Source organism: Dromiciops gliroides, chromosome 4, assembly GCF_019393635.1.
Source record: "Dromiciops gliroides isolate mDroGli1 chromosome 4, mDroGli1.pri, whole genome shotgun sequence".
In the NCBI taxonomy this organism is placed as follows: domain Eukaryota; kingdom Metazoa; phylum Chordata; class Mammalia; order Microbiotheria; family Microbiotheriidae; genus Dromiciops; species Dromiciops gliroides.
The window spans coordinates 428,691,863-428,709,249 of record NC_057864.1 but is presented as its reverse complement, the minus strand read 5'-3'; positions in this window follow the sequence as shown (position 1 = coordinate 428,709,249).

The following is a 17,387-nucleotide window of genomic DNA, read 5'->3' as shown; positions in this document are numbered from 1 at the left end:
CCATCATTCAGTTCCTTGGGAAATGTCTCAGTAATGGGATTGATGAGTTAATAGTTTTATATTGATAACCAAGCAAGAGATAAGCATCCTTTTTTCATTCAAGTATCCTCTTTTTATAATACTAAAACTATCAAAAAAGATGGTGGCTTGGAATACAAGCTTCCAGAGAAAGATAATGAACATCAAGGTATGAAATGAATGGCTGTGGAGATAGCTGAAGCTCCCTGCACTGGAGCTTAGCAAATCTATAGAAATGCTTTGGGGAAATTTGCTGATCAAGCAACTGATTTTCCATGGCTCATTACACAGCTAATACTATTCATCAACATCCAGCCATGGGAGTTTTTTTATTATTTCTAAGGTGGCCATCTGTGTCTCATGACTAGTTGTACAGATTGCCCATTGAACTCTGCATTATTTGATGAACAGTAGCCTGCTGCTCTATGTTACAGAGATATTACTCCAAGGGCACTGAACCTCTTGAATATCTTCTTCTAGCAGAGGTAGCTAACTTTGAAAGTTGCTGGCTCTGGCAGGAATGAGGTTTAGTAAAGGAGAAGGGAAGTGCATTTAGGAGCATAAGGCTATATCTCCTGTGGAATCAGCAATCAATTCACAGAAGAGCTGCCACATCTCATCCACTGTGATCTGGCTGGTACACAGTTGACAGAATCCTTACTAAATCTCCTTAAATGGTACAACCAGATCATATCCCTTCTCCATTCTAGTCAAAGTCTAATGCAGCTCTGCAAGGTCCATACTATAGTAGTAGAGAGATCCCATATAGCTTGGTGACTTGGGTTGGTTGTGAGGAATGGGGGTACCTAAGATGAAACCTGAAGAATGGGAGTAGCACCAAGTAAAAACACATAGTAATGCTGTCTATTACTCTTCAGATAGCTGCCCAGCAAAAAATCCAGGGGGCTGATATTATGGAAACAAATCTAAGCACTCCCAACAAAGAAAGACCTCCTAGACATAAGTACTATTAGATTTCTGAGCCCCCTCAATCCTAGGTATAACAGTTTAGCTATCTCTCACTTTATTCTTGATTTCAAGTTCTGTGTCAGTTGTTCTTAGGTTAATGTAATGGGGGGAGTGGGGTACGGGTTTAAAGAATTACACCCTCTTGCACACAAAAGTAGTTAGAATAAGATGGTAGGTTATTTAGGGGCAAGGGAAGTGAAAGGGGGCGGGAAGGGAAACCATGAAAGAAATCCTTGGACTTCTCATGGGGAGATAGGCACAAAGCATGTGGCTCAGAGGTACCAATCTCCTTGTACAGGATGCTGGTAGATACTTTTATAGAGGCCTGATGGGGGTGGACCATCTGCCTGTGGAAAGTTCCTTTAGTGAGGGTGGACCATCCCCCCACTGGTAGTGACTGGAGGAATTGGGTGAGGGGTGGCTATGGATCCCTCTTCAGGACACAAAGGCCACAGCCACACCCAAATTTATCTCCCCAGGGCAAGGGAGACCAGAATGAAGGGTGGGAATCCCAAGCTAGCTCAGTCAGATTTGGTTCCGCTTATCTCTCTAGGCTTTATCTGTCTGGTTTAGTTTCTCAAGGAGAAGGTTCCTTGATGTGCCCCAGAGAACTTCTGGGGTGCTCTGCACCCCATGACATTAGGTTCTTGTGAGTTTGAGGGCAATGGCCAAATTCCTATGTGTAGATGTGGACAATTGTTTAAAATACATTTATTGCATATTTACTATGTATCCCATATTGTGTTAAGTATTTGAGGATATAAAGGAAGGAAGGAAGGAAGAAAAAAGAGAGGGAAGGAGAGGGAAGGAGGGAAGGGAGAGGTAGGAAAGAAGGGAGGGAGGGAGAAAGAAAGGAATGGAGAAAGGAAGAAAGGGAGGGAGGAAGGAAGGAGGGAGGGAGAGAGAAAAGAATGAAAGGAGGGAAAGAGGGAGGAAGGGAGAGTGGAATTATTGTATCATATAAGCAGCCAAGTAAAACAATCTTTTTTATATATAGCCTACTATATATCAGGCAATCTGCTAAACACTTTACAATTATTGACTCATTTGTTCCTCCCAACAACTCTGGGAGGTAGATACTATTATTATCCCAATTTTGCAATTGGGGAAACTGTGGCAAACAGAGCTTAAGTGACTTGCCCAGGATTACACAGATAGTAAGTGTCTGAAATCCGTATTTCCTGTCAGGCCATCCTGATTCTAGGCCCAGTGCTCTGGCCATTGTGCCATGTGGTTGGCAAAAAAAAAGACAGAAAAAACAAAGTCCCTGACCTTAAGGAGCTCTAGTTTTCTTAAAAGAATAAACATTTTTATTTATAGTTTTGAGTTCCAAATTCCCTCCTTCCCTCTCTCCCCTACCCCTCCCTGAGACAATAAGCAACCATATATAGGTTATATATGTGCAATTATGTAAAACATTACCATATTAGTCATTTTGTACAAGAAAACTTGAATAAAAGAAAAATGAAAGAAAGTGAAATGAAAGAAAATGAAAGCACGCTTCAGTCTGCATTCAAGCAATAACAGTTCTTTCTTTGGAAGTGGATAGTATGCTTTATCATTAGTCCTTTGAGATTGTCTTGGATCATTGTATTGCTGACAATAGTTAAGTCTTTCACAATTCTTCATCAAACAATATTGCTGTCACTATGCACAACATTCTCTTGGTTCTGCTCATTTCACTACACATCAGTTCATACAAGTCTTTCCAGGCCTTACAGAAATCATCCTGCTTGCCATTTCTTATAGCACAATAATATTCCATCACCATCATATGCCACAACTTTTTTAGCCATTTCCCAATTGATGGGTATTCCTTTGATTTCCAATTTTTTGCCACAAAAAGAGTTGCTAGAAATATTTTTGTTCAAATAGGTCTTTTTTCTCCTTTGGGGGATGTCTTTGGAATATAAACATAGTAGGGAGCTCTAATTTTAATGGTGGAAACAACATGAAAAAAAATTATGTACACAGTACCAATCCAAAGTGGAAAAAATCTGGCCATATTTTGGAACTCAGGGTATTCATAGTTCATTTTATAGGGGCTGAAAGCAGACTATGCCTCTTGATCTCTTTCAATAGAACCTGAAATAACCTATCACCTATATTACCAGACTTAAAGGTGTTTGTTTTAGCACCACTGAGGCAGGCATTGGGTTTCTGCATAGAGATGGCACTGTGACTCTCCTCCTTGACATGTCTATTCCAGTCAGACAAATTCATATCCCCCAGGATGTGAGAAAGAAGTAGATTCATTACCCATCTCCACCCACTCTTCAGTTCCCTTTTGTGTGTTGTCCTATACCATTATTATGTAAGCTCCTTGAGGTTCTGAGTTGTCTTTCTTTTTGCTTATATATGTATTCCCAGCATTAAGCAAAATACTAGGAACATAGTAAGTGCTTAATAAGTGTATGTTTCTGACTAATGCAGAAATATGTTTAATATAATTATACATATATATCCTATATCAGATTGCTTGATGTCTTGGGGAGGGGTAAGGGAAGGGAGGGAGGGAGAAAAATTTGGAACTAAAAATCTTACAAAAACAATGTTGAAAACTATCTCTACATGTAACTAGAAAATAACAAAATACTTTTATAATTAAAAAAAATGAATGTAAGTTTCATTCCTTCTTTTCTAGTGAATAGAGTGTTTGACTAGAGTAAGGAAGATCCAGGTTTGACTTTTCAGATGGCAGAAAGTGAAAAGGAATTAAGAAACCTTTTGGTGAAGGTAAAAAAAGAGAGTGCAAAAGCTGAGTTGAAGTTTAACATAAACAAACAACCAAACCCCAAACCTAAGATCTTGGCAACTGGTCCCATCTCTCCTGGCACATAAAGAGAAATGAAATGGAAGCAGTGTCAAATTTTATATTCTTAGTCTCAAAGATCACTGCAGACAGCAACTGCAGCCATGAAATTAAAAGATGTTTGCTTCTTCAAAGCAAAGATATGGCAAATCCAGACAGCATACTAAAAGGCAGAGACATCACCTTGCTCACAAAGGTCTGAATAATCAAAGCTATAGGTCCCGCCTCCGCCCCCGCCATATGTGTGACTGTGAAAGTTGGACCATAAAGAAAACTGAGCAGCAGAACCAACACTTTGAAATTGTGATGCTAAAGAGGACTTTTGAGAGCGCCTTGGACAGAAAGGAGATCAAATCAGTTAATACTTAAAGAAATTAAGTCAGAATATTCATTGGAAGGTTAAATACTGAAGCTGAAACTTAAAATCTTTGGTCACATAATGAGACGATGGGACTCATTGGAAAAGATCCTAATGTTGGGAAAGATTGAAGGCAAAAGGAAACAGGAATAGTAGAGATGATATATAGGTGATATCCTGGAAACAATGAAGATGATCTTGAATAGATTTTGAGAGATAGTGAAGGATAGAAGTGCCTGGCATGCTATGATACGTAGGGTCACAGAGAGTCAGACATGACTGAACAACTGAACAACAACAAGATTTGAACCCCACCATGGTACTACTAGCTAAGTGATCCTGGACAAGTCACTTAAACTGTCTGGCTTCAGTTCCTTTATTGCTAAAATGAAGAGGTTGGGCTCAATGACCCCCATAGTATCTTGCAATTCTAAATCTATGATCCTTTGCACCTGTTTGCAGTCAGACAAGTGCCAATTCGAGTGGGAGAAGTTGAGATCCAAGGGTATGTGATAGGAGGTGTTATATATGAACTGATTCATGGATAGTGTGGGGGTCAAATTTAATATATGGAGAGTTAATGGGGTGACTTGCCGAAATATTGAAGTCCTGGAAATAATAAGGGATCTCTAGGTTCAAAGCTCCCTCCCCTCTGAACTGCCTTTTTAGATATTTCTCCCAGGCTAATAAGAAAGGGGCCTTATAGCTTTTTTTTCCAGAAAAGGATCAGAACTTATTACTTGGAATTAATTAAACAACAAAGGTGAAATTAATAAAAATAAAAGATAAGGAAGTAGGGAAAAAGAAATATACATAAATTCTCCTAACTCTAACCTAAGTCTATACAATCCCCAGCTTGTTTCCAATTAAGCTAATTCAAAGGAATGCAGGGCTATTGTCTTCACTAAGCACACCTGGGAAGTCTGCAGAAGAGAGAGAAGAGAGGCCTGCATTCTGGAAGCAACTTCCCCCTCCCCTCAGCTAGCATTCAATCTTCCTCCCCCAAAAGGGGAGGTCCTTCAAAAACTGCCTATGGAGAGATTTCTCCTTCTTACCTCAATAGCATACATAACTTCAGGGTGGGCCAGGTGTGGCCCCTCCCAAATGAGTCAGCTAAACTCCAATAATTTTTACCACAATAGTATTAATGGTGGTGGTTCAAAGTAACTGACATTACCATTATAGTAATACTCCTGGGTTATACCCCAAAACACTTCAGCCAACTTCATAGAAGACTGGCTATTCTGTACCACGATCCGTGCCCTTTAGGTAGGTCAGACCAGACAGAATACATGGCTACTAAGCTTCATATCATCAAAGCTGATTAGTCAAAACTCCCAATATTTGTTTGCCTTCAATATTTGGAGCTACACTAAAGAAAATGGCCTTGTGACTTCTCACAGTGATTGCTTGTAATATTATAGCTTATTGCTGAGCTCTCATTCTGTGGCCTTTACTTATTACAGCTTCATACTGCAGTAATTTTCCAGAGCTGACTGCTTACATCTATTTGATGACCTCCTTTTTCATATCTTCCAAGGAACAAAAGCTTAAAGAGAAAAGGAAATTTTATATCATTCAATTGCTCTTTGAAAAATCCTTCAGGCTTTTTTTTTCTTTTCAAGCCAGATGTTTTCTCAATCTCTTTGCCTTCACTCCAATCTCAATCTCAAGTGCTAGGAATAAAATGATAACTGAAAGAAGGACCTTATAAACAAATGGGAGGGATAAAGCTTCTGTAAAAATGAGTACAGTGTGAGGCAGCTAGGTGGCACAGTGGATAGAGCACGAGCCCTGGATTCTAGAGGACCTGAGTTTAAATCCAGCCTCAGACACTTGACACTTACTAGCTATGTGACCCTGGGTAAGTCACAAGCTCAATTGCCTCACCAAAACAAAAACAAAAAAACAAAACAAAACCTACAGGGGGACACCTAGGTGGTGCAGTGGATAAAGCACCAGCCTTGGATTCAGGAGGACATGAGTTCAAATCCAGTTTCAGACACTTGACACTTATTACCTGTGTAACCCTGGGCAAGTCACTTAACCCTCATTTCCCTGCAAACAACAACAACAACAACAACAACAACAACAAAATGAGTACAATGCAAGATCAAATATGATAAATATAATGAAAAAGGTTGATATCATAGCTCATATTTATACAGGATACCCCCAAAATCTTAGGGCAATTCTAAATTATTAAACCTTAAATTTTTAAATTTATTTAATTTCTTAAACATTTTCATTTTATCTACATTGAATATCCTTTCCTTACAATGACTAAGTAAGGACCAATTGTTAGATGTTCTTTAAGTTTTATTTTGGTCTAGTCCCAGTCATGAAGTGCCAGACCAGTGTGAGTCTGGCCCAGCCTACGATATGAGCCTTATCACATACTACTCCCCTCCAGAAACTATAAATTTAAGTTCAAACTGATTTTCTAGCTCTTCATCTACTATGCTTTTCTATCCTGGTGCATTTGCACAGCCGCATGCCTCATGACTGGAATAAGCTCCCTCTTCCTCTATGCCTATGGAAATCCTTTTCTTCCTTCAAGGCTGATCTTATCACATCTTTCATGAAGCTTAACTTACCATCACTCCCTACCTCAAGCTAAAAATGTGCACTACCCCTCAAATTATCCTAGACCATTTTCTCTGAATCTTTCCTTTGTCCCTTTCCTACTCTTCATTTTGTCATATTTATTTACATATAGAAGCTCCTCTACTAGATTATAAGCACCTTCAGATCAGGTACTGTGCTGTCCTTCACCTTTGTAACTCCAATAGAGTACCTGACTTGTAATAGGTGCTTAGTAAATGTTGAGTGCAATCAACCTGAAAAACATGATGGAAAAAAGCATCTATCAAGCACTTAGTATGTGTTAGGCAATTTGTTAATTGCTGGATCTACAAATATATGTTTGCAAGGTAATCCTTGCCCTCAAGGAGCTTATATACTAGTTTGGAAAGACAACAAATATAGGGGAGTAATTTGTACAGGGTGGCTGGAGAGTGCAATGATGGGGCAATTGGTTGATGTGACTTTTCCTGAAATGACAATGATTTGACTTGATTGCTATTCTTAAATCTATAGTTGGAAGGAGGGATAAATATAGTAGACGAGGGTATGCACGGTGGCATGGCATGAAGAAGATTAAACATTTCTATAATGGATCATAGTCCAGGCAAGAAAAGCCAAATGCTCACCAATCAGAAGCCCATGGTCATGTGTTTGGATCTTTGGTTCTAGGTAGGAAGTGAAACATTGGTTGCTAACCTTGTGTAACCTGGATTTCTAGCCAAGCTTTGAGTATTGAACTATATTCTTCTAACTGATGGAAAGAATGTTGGCATGATGCTCTCTTCCTTCATGAGGTACAGAGCTGGCACAAGAGCTATGAGAAGAGAAACAGTCTTTATTTCTTCAAAATAGAAACAAACATGGTTGCAAATTCAGTGCGGGTCCTTAGGTCCTCTTTAAAGAATTACACCTTCTCACACACAAATCCAATTAGATTAAAACAGTATTTTATTTAGGAGCTAGAAGAAGGAAGCCATGGGGAGATGGTTCAGAGACCTGATTCTCTGAGATACCTATATCCCCCAACAGGAGAAAGGCCATAGTTTTTATAGATGACTGATGGGGTGATCACCTAAGCCCTTATTGGGAATGGGCTAGGAGAAGTCAGGTGAGAGGAGGCTACTCCAATTTCTGGAGTCATCTCTGTCCCCTTGTTGCCACTCAGGTGGCAGCCATATTTAATAGGCTTATCTCTCTTGCTTCTCAAGGTGTGTCTGTGTTCTCAAGGAGAGTTACCCCACACCCATGTCCTTTAGTTTAGCTTGGCCAGTTTAAACTTTAATAGTCCTAACCCTATAACAGAAACTCTAGAGATTTTCTCCTTAAGTCAAATTGAGATCTCTCTCTTGGTTGAGGAGACCTTCACCCACTCTCATTTAAGAGCTCATTCATGCTGTATATTGTCTGGTATATTTTAATATTTATAACTTCTTCAATTTCTGTGTGTTATTTACTTGGATAAATGAATGGGTCTACTCACCTTTCACTATTTATGATAGTCTTCTGTATATTCATAGTTTGGTGGGAAGGGGATAAGCCTATGGGTGTAAACTTGAGCTAACCACCCTCCTTAAGAGAACATGGCTAATAAGGCAGCTTTTTGTTCTGAACCATTGTACCCCATATACCAGCAATATTTAAATGGGATAATAAATATAATTCTTTTCTTTTCTTTTTTTTTGTGGGGAAATGAAGGTTAAGTGACTTGTCCAGGGTCACACAACTAGTAAGTGTCAAGTGTCTGAGGCAGGACTTGAACTCAGGTGCTCCTGAATCCAGGGCTGGTGCTTTATCCACTGCACCACCTAGCTGCCCCAATAGATGTAATTTTAATTTAATACTCTTTCTCTGAGAACAGAAGAGCCAGTCCTATGACCCCTTCTCTTGTTCTACTCAAGATAGGAATCACAATTTCCTTTGGAGAGGAGCAGGCAAGATTCCAGAGATAGCTATCATTTACCCCCTTGCCTAGCATTTGTCTATACATTTAGAGATTGCCTATGGATTTACATAACCTAAATGGGCATGCATATGCATTACCCTTGGACAAAAAGCAACAAAAGCCTTCCATTCCTCTATGCAGGAAAGAGAATGGGTCATGCTTTGTATGGTGGGAGATTTTCAGTAGTGAAAAGAAAATGTTCAAGAAATAAATTGCATGTTATTTAGTACGTGTGGTACAGTAGCCAGAGCCACAAAGCACATCAGGAGCTAGGGATACATTAAAGGGATTCTCAGAAACAGCTCAGTTCAAGAGCTATGTGAAATAAAAATGTTTCCAATTTAGATCTGCATAAAAAAAAAAAAAGCCTAGGATTTATCTAAGGATAATGATAGGAGGAAATAAAGCCCTTTACTGGGATTCTGCCTTGCTGAAAGGAGCTAGATGCTTCACTAAGCTCATCTACTTAAAGTGCTAAATCATTACAATCAAATTATTGTCTACTTCCTTTTGAATTCTTTAATTCACATCCTGGAAGGATGAAAAAATAGTTAGAGATATAGAGAGGAAGACTTGAGGCAAGGGACCCTTAGAATTTTCTTCCTTCTGGGCAGCTAGGTGGCACAGTGGATAGAGCACTGGCCCTGGAGTCAGGAGTACCTGAGTTCAAATCTGGCCTCAGACACAACACTTACTAGCTGTGTGACCCTGGGCAAGTCACTTAACCCCAATTGCCTCACTAAAAAAAAAAAAAAGAAAAAAAGAATTTTCTTCCTTCTCTTTTCTTCTCCTTTCCTTCCCTTCCCTTCCTTCCTTTTCTTCTTTCTTTCTTTCTCTCTCCCTCTCTCTTCTTCCTTCTCTTCTTCTTTCTTTCTTTCTTTCTCTCCCTCTCCTACCTTCCTTCCTTCCTTCCTTCTTTCTGTAATTTGCCACAGCTACCATTTCAGCCACCAGGTTGACATAACAAAATTCAAAATCAACATGTGTGCATTATAATTCAGAAAATTATCATCACAATCATGGGTTTTTAATGAGAATCTAGAGCATGGGTGGCACCAAGATACAATAAAGTTGTAACTGTTTTGGCTAGATGTAGCTCTTGCCATTAAGAAATTTTCAGTATCACGGGGAGAAGAGGACAAATAAGTAAATGGATACTGGGTTACTTATATATGTGGTATAAAAAACAATGCATAAATTGATATTAGCATTGTAAAGTTGCTATCTAGCTATACTGTCTAAAACTCTAATGAGTGTTCGCCAATAAATTAGAAGCTTTAGCAAGAGTTTAGACTTTTAAGCATTTATTAAGGAGCATAATAATTTGGTGAGGAGAGAAAGAGACCTAGATTCAGCTGTCTAAGGAAGCCAGCGTCTCCTGCTCCACTACCCATGAGGTCCTGACAAAAGAGAAAAATAAAAGCAAACCTTGCCCCTTCTTCCTCCCAGAAGCCTCCTGTGTAAACTGGAAACACCCCATCCACACATACACACAGCTTCAAGCTAATTGGCTGGTAGCTTTGACAGAGAGTACCCACGAGCAAATGTCACTTCCTGATGCCAAGGAACTGACCTTCCAAGCCACATGGCTTGCTCTCAGACACCTTCTCCTCATGGCAGAACTTTCCTACAGTAACTCTCCAGCAGGTGGTGTCACTCCAATTGTCACAGCATGAATATGAGATAAAAATACATTTTTCCCATTCATGTACTATTTTATATATATATATATATATATATATATATACACACATACATTGTATGGTGTGTACACATATGTATATGTGTATATATGTACATGTGTATGTATATATGCATATTTGGGGAGGGAAAGAGAGAGAGTTAATTAAATTTGGTTTCTCAAAAGAGTTGAAATGGCGTGGATGGAATGATCTAGTAATGAGAGTTCAAAAATTTCTGCCCTAGAAAACTGAGCTTAAATCTGATTCGTATTTTATAGTCTTCAAATCAAGAAGAGCTGATGAGCTTATCCTTCTTCCTACAAAGAGAAATTATCAGGCATCATTGCCTTTTTTTTTTTTTTTTTAGTGAGGCAATTGGGGTTAAGTGACTTGCCCAGGGTCACACAGCTAGTTAAGTGTTAAGTGTCTGAGGCCGGATTTGAACTCAGGTACTCCTGATTCCAGGGCCGGTGCTCTATCCACTGCGCCATCTAGCTGCCCCCATCATTGCCTTTTAAAACAGAGTATTTATAAACAGTTTATAAACAGTTACTTGCATTAATTACTAGATTACATATTTCTTCCATGCTGTAAGGTCTTTAAGGGAAATGGATAAGACTTAATTTCATAGATTTAAGACTGGAAGGGATTGTAGAGTTGATCTAGTCCAGGACTCTAATTTTTTTATTTTTTTAAATTAAATTTTTTTTTTTTACAAATGAAGAAACTCAGGCCCAGAGGTGCTAGGAAATTTCTCCAAAATCTCATATATAGTAACTGACAGCAACAGGATTGCACTTTGTATAGAACATATTTCTTTCTCAACTTCACCCCTTAGTAACTCAGGTTCCTTTCAAAACCTGGGAGAAGTACTACCTTATGCACAAGGCCTACCCTACAATATGCATAATATATTTTCTTCCAATAATTTGCTCTTAAATTTGAATGAGTATAAGAGCAATGTCGAAACTGTAAAATAGAGTTAATTACACATTTAAAAATTTTTTTCCACAATGGATATCATCTTCATTTTATGGCATTTACTCTTCTGAAGTCTCAATGTCCTTTTCTTGATATATCATTATAGTGAGAAACAACATAGATGAAATAGGGGAATGATGAATTTTAAAATCATAACATGTCTGAAACATTGAAATCAGGAGTGAAATTCTAAAGTGGAAAATGGAAGTTAAGAGCCAGGAAAAACTTCCATATAGTCACATTCAACTTTGTTTTTTTTTAATTCAAAATCATCCCTTGACTAGTCCATTTATAGTTCTAGCCTTCATAACTCATTTCCTAATTCCTGTGACTTTATGCCTTTAAATTCTGCTGTCCTTTTTAAGCCCCACTGAAATGTAGTATGGCTGTCCCCAACTTATTAATGAGCTATGGTACAAAAGACCCTATTTAAAATGGTCCTTTGGCTTTTCAGGCATATTTGCCAATAGAAACAACATCACAAAATATGGTTAGGTTCATAAGCTGGTCCACAAAAACCTATTTAACTCAAAATATACTCAAAGTACTTATAGAACCTACAAACTGTGTAGTTGTTACTCGGGAAAATTGTGGATATAGGGCTAACTGGCAGGTTTGATCCACATCTCCCTCTGTTCTAGAAGAGAGGTTAGCAGAACCATAAAAATCTCTTTGAAAGGACCTCAGTGGTTACCTTTTAATACCCTGCATATGAACAAAAATTTTGACTAACTGATATCAGCCTGAATATATCCAATGATGTGGAAGCCCTTATCTCCTAAGATAGCCCATTCTACTTTTTGTTGTTGTTACTAATGTGTTTGTGACTCTATGTAACTCCATTTTGGGCTTTTCTTGGCAAAGATACTGGAGTGATTTGCTATTTTCTTCCCCAGCTCATACAGATGAGGATCTGAAGCAAATAGCGTTAAGTGACTTGACCAGGGTCACACATCTAGTGAGTGTCTGAGGCTGGATTTGAACTCATAAAAATGAGTCTTCCTGATTCCAAGCCCAGTGTTCTATCCATTGTGCCACCTAGCTTAGATCAGTTTAATTATTCAGAGATTTATCTTATGATATATCTAGCCTAAATCTTTCCCTCTGGAACATCCACTCATTGCTTCTAAGTCATCTGGGCAAGTCCAAGAAAATATCTCATCTTTCTTCCACAAAACCTTCCTGATAATGGAAAACAGTTTTCACACATTCACTAAGTTTTTGTCCAAGATGAAACATCTTTGGCTGCTCCTTCAATAGTTTCAAGCACCCATGGGATCCTAGTTGATGATAATCAGGATATATTCTAGGTCTTTTTTTTTTAAATCTTTACTAAAATGTTGTACCAAGACCTGAATGTAATAGTGCAGATGTGGTCTATAAACAACAATGTAGAGAAGACATATAAACTGGGTCATTCTGCATGCTATGATTAAGTTAATGAAGCTTAATTCTACATTTAATCTACAAAATCTACCTGGTAGCTAGGTGTCATTGTAAATAGATTGCCATGCCTCGGATCAAGAAGACTCATCTATGTGAGTTCAAATCTGGCTTCAGGCACTTACTAGCTGTGCGACCCTGAACAAATCACTTAACCCAGTTTGCCTTAGTTTCCTCATCTATAAAAATGAGCTGGAGAAGGAAATGGCTAACCACTCCAGTATCTCTGCCAAGAGAACCCCAAATGGTGTCTAAAAAGACTCAGACATGACTGAAAAATAACTGAACAAGAACAGCAACAAAATATACATTAACTTTTTGCTTTTCTGGTTGTCATGTCACACGGTTGATTCACTTTGAACCTAGAGGCCATTAAAACTTTTAGGTCTCTTTTCCAAAGACTGATGCTGAGTCACACTTCCTCCATCTTATTTTTTTTTTCTGGAATTGATTTTTGGAATACAAGTATAGAACTTTACATTTAATCTTAGTATATTTGGGCTATCACTCCAATACATAGATATCTTTTGGGATCTGTATTCTTTAGTTCATAGTAAAATTTATGAGATAAAATATTACTTAAATGAAATTTATGTCTGAACATTTAGATTAGCAAATGAGAAAAATCGACACTAATCAATTAAACATACAACTTTTTAAAAATCCTAGTAAATCATCAATACATGAATGAAATTGTTAGTGCTTTCAAAATGTGAAATATTCAAATTATCATATTAAAAAATAGAATAATGTAAAACTATAATCCTAGAAAGAGAAGCCTAAAAACCTAAGAACTCATAAAATGAAAATTAAAAAACAAAACTCCTTGTCCAAATACATTTTGAGTTAATTCTTACACCATTTATAATATAATTATTCCATTATTTACATATAGTGTTTGTGCTAAATGTGGGTGATAGATATACAACAGTTATGCAGCCTCTGACATCAGGAATCTTACATTCTAGGATATATATATATATATATATATGTATGCATATATACACGCATAAATATATACATATATACACGCATACATTCACCCACATACAAAGAAAAGAATGTTCACTATCTTTATTTTGCTTTGAAATGGTGCTAGAACTGACAAGTTAACACCTGTTGTGTAAGGAAAGCCTCTCCAGAGAATATGTAGGACCAAAAGCCAGGCAAGTAGAAACAGGATGGGGAAACAGACCAGCAACAGGAACCTGAGTCCAGTAGGAGTCAGGGATTTAGAGAGACCTTGGAGCTAAAAGGAGGAAGGTTCTGGACTCTAGGACCGGCACTTTATGACAGAAAAAGGCAGTACACTAAAGGTATTAAGTAGGACAGCATTGCTAAAACCCAAACATTTGCTCTTCAATGGCAATGCAATCATTAACAATTTCTATCATAAAAACCAACATTAACTACAGGTTCAAATTAAAGGTAAACAAACTCTTAGGAGATAGAAGTACATTTTGGGAAAATAAGACGTTCTTTTCAGAAGGAAAGTAGAAGAGGGGAAATGAGGAATTGCCATCTCCATTGTCAGGATTCAAAATGGTTGGGCCAATGGAGTAGCCCAGATGTGAAGGGGGGACAGGGAGAGACAGACAGAGGCACAGAGACAAATACAAAGATCAGATATGGTTTTAAACTGTAGTATTTTAACTATTCAATACAGTTTAAATGTGCAGATTCATGAACAAATAGTTTGATAGCATTGACTTTCTGACTTCTGAGTTCATCGAATATGTTAATATGTTCAAATATATATTACTTTGGCTACTTATACAAAGTATCCCAGAAGAGTGCAGTTATTTATGCTTGTGCTGTTGGGACTGCAGTGAGAATAGGACAGTTACTATTCAGAATACTTGAAACCCATTGAAATGAAAATGGCCAGAACTGATTTTATCCTCCATCACAAAACAGGATGAAATTTACGTAGCCAGCCTGCTCTGATGAGAAATCATTGTTTTATCACGTATTTAACATTATTTTTGTTTTTGCCTATTTTAAAAATACATTTTTTATGTTGAACATGGATGTGTTTACATATATACAAGTAGAATCAGATAACATGTACAAAATCAAATAGTCTGTAAAGGTTGCCTCAAGAGAAGACACTGATATTTTTAGTTTTTCTGTTTCCTTTGGGTCTATTTAGATTGGCCCACATTAGCTAATTATTTCATTTACATCTAAAATTGCTACATGCATGTAGAACCAGCTTATGTCACTTTCCAAATAATAAAACTAGGGAACGATGATCATGCCTTCAAAGTTGCTCACCCCAAAATTTTGTCATATCAATCAGTTAAGTATTTATACCATTTCATTCCTTTATTAGCTATTGTTAATGTCCAAGAATTGTATTGTTTGTGGTGCTTGTGTTGATCAGGTCACTGTTACAAAATGAATTTCCTATTATTTCCTCTAATATTGTACTCAAGTATTTTCCATAAAATTGTGCTGTAAATTGCTCCTTTTATAAGACAAATAACCTGTGGTATTTTTTGATATAATGCTATATGTTGTTGTTCTTGTTTTCTCTCTGAGGGCTCAGGACCAAACGAATGAGAAATATTGATTTATATTTATAACTTCCTAGAACAGGGGAAAAGATTTAAGCCGGACCTCTCTGGGTGATAAATCAATAAGTAGTTTAGCAGGTCAGAAGAGCCAAGGAACTGACTAGAAAGAAAGTCATGCTGAAGGGGAGTAGGCCAGGGACTATGTCCAGAGGAGAACCACTAGGAGGATGTGAATGATATGGCCACAGTCCTCTGAAAATCTGGCTCACCATTGCACCATTTCTAAATATATAAATGCGATTACAAAATGATTATCTAGAAATAAGGGAAAAGCTAAATAATTTGAGATGATCAATGTTTTTCTTATAATTCATGTTAATATAATATAAATAACACAAATTTCCCATAACATTCTTGGCCTATAAATACAATCATAAAAGGAATACTTTAGCCAGGTAATATAACCAAATTCATTTGGAGGAATAACTATTCAAGGATATCCTGAAATGTGAAGGGGGAAAGTATAACGGAAAAGAGTTTGGGTTTACCAGATCTCAAGGTAGATCACAAAGTACTAATTATCAAAACTATCTATAATGAATTGAAAAAAAAGTAGAAAGGGTAGATCAGTAAAATAGCTCAGATAATGCCTTAAAAAATACAGAGCAGGGGGGCAGCTAGGTGGCACAGTGGATAAAGCCCCGGCTCTGGATTCAGGAGTACCTGATTTCAAATCCGGCCTCAGACACTTGACACTTACTAGCTGTATGACCCTGGGCAAGTCACTTAACCCCCTTTGCCCCACAAAAAACCCTCCAAAAAACACCCCCCCCCAAAAAAAATACAGAGCAGGGGCAGCTAGGTGGTGCAGTGGATAGAGCACCGGCCCTGGAGTCAGGAATACCTGAGTTAAAATCTGATCTCAGACACTTAACACTTACTAGCTGTGTGACCCTGGGCAAGTCACTTAACCCCAATTGCCTCACTAAAAAAAAAAAACAAAAACCAAAAAACAGAGCATTCTAGTGTTAAATTAACCCAAGATCTCATATTAATGGGAAATAGCAAATTCAAAAATAACTGCTATGAAAACCAGAAAGTCCAGTAGAAAATATTCTTATTCATATCTTATGTCATATGCCATAATAAATCCCTAAGGAAAAATTATCTAAATATTAAAAGTCACAGCATAAAAATTATCAGAGACAAGAAATCTTTTGAAACTATGGAAAGGGAAAAATATTTAAACAGACATGAGAAAGAAAAGACTAAAATTCAACTAAATAATTTCCTTTATATAAAATTTTCTCTATACATAAGAATAATGCAGCTAACATCAGAAGGATAGAGTATTTTTAAAAAGCTTTGTTATTAAATATCTCTATAAAAGTATGATAGAGGCAGTGAGGTGGCGCAGTGGATAGAGCACTGAACCTGAAGTTGGGAGAACCTAAGTTAAAATCTCACCTCAAAAACTCACTAGCTGTGTGACCCTGGGCAAGTCACTTAACCACAATTACCTTAAAACATCTGGGGCCATCTCCAGTCATTCTGACCCAAGTGACTCTGTAGAGAGTGAGGTTGGTGACCTTGCACATCCCTCCCTCAGTTAAGTCCAATTTATTACAAGTCATGACATCATCCCAATGTCATGGTCCTCTGAGAATGAAGGACAAACAACAACAACAAAAGTATGACATCTAAAAACATATATAAAGTTGTCTATAAAATTTAGAAATATCTTCAAATAAATCTTATGAACAGTTTTTAAAATAAACAAAATCAACAAGCTGTCAAATTTTCCAAAATAATTAATAATTAGTATATAATATATAAGCATATACTATTAATATATTAATATATAAATAATAATTGTATATATAATTTAAAACAAGGCTGTATACTCTTCTCATCTTTAAAGTTAGCAAATATGGCAAAAGGTGGGAAGATTTATTGTTGGAAGTAAGGTTTTAATTCATTACTGTTGTAGCTTGAATTAAAAAATTCTAGGGGAAAAAGTTTATAAATGTTAAAAGTGACTAAATCATTTATACCTTTTGACCCAAAAGAGCCCATC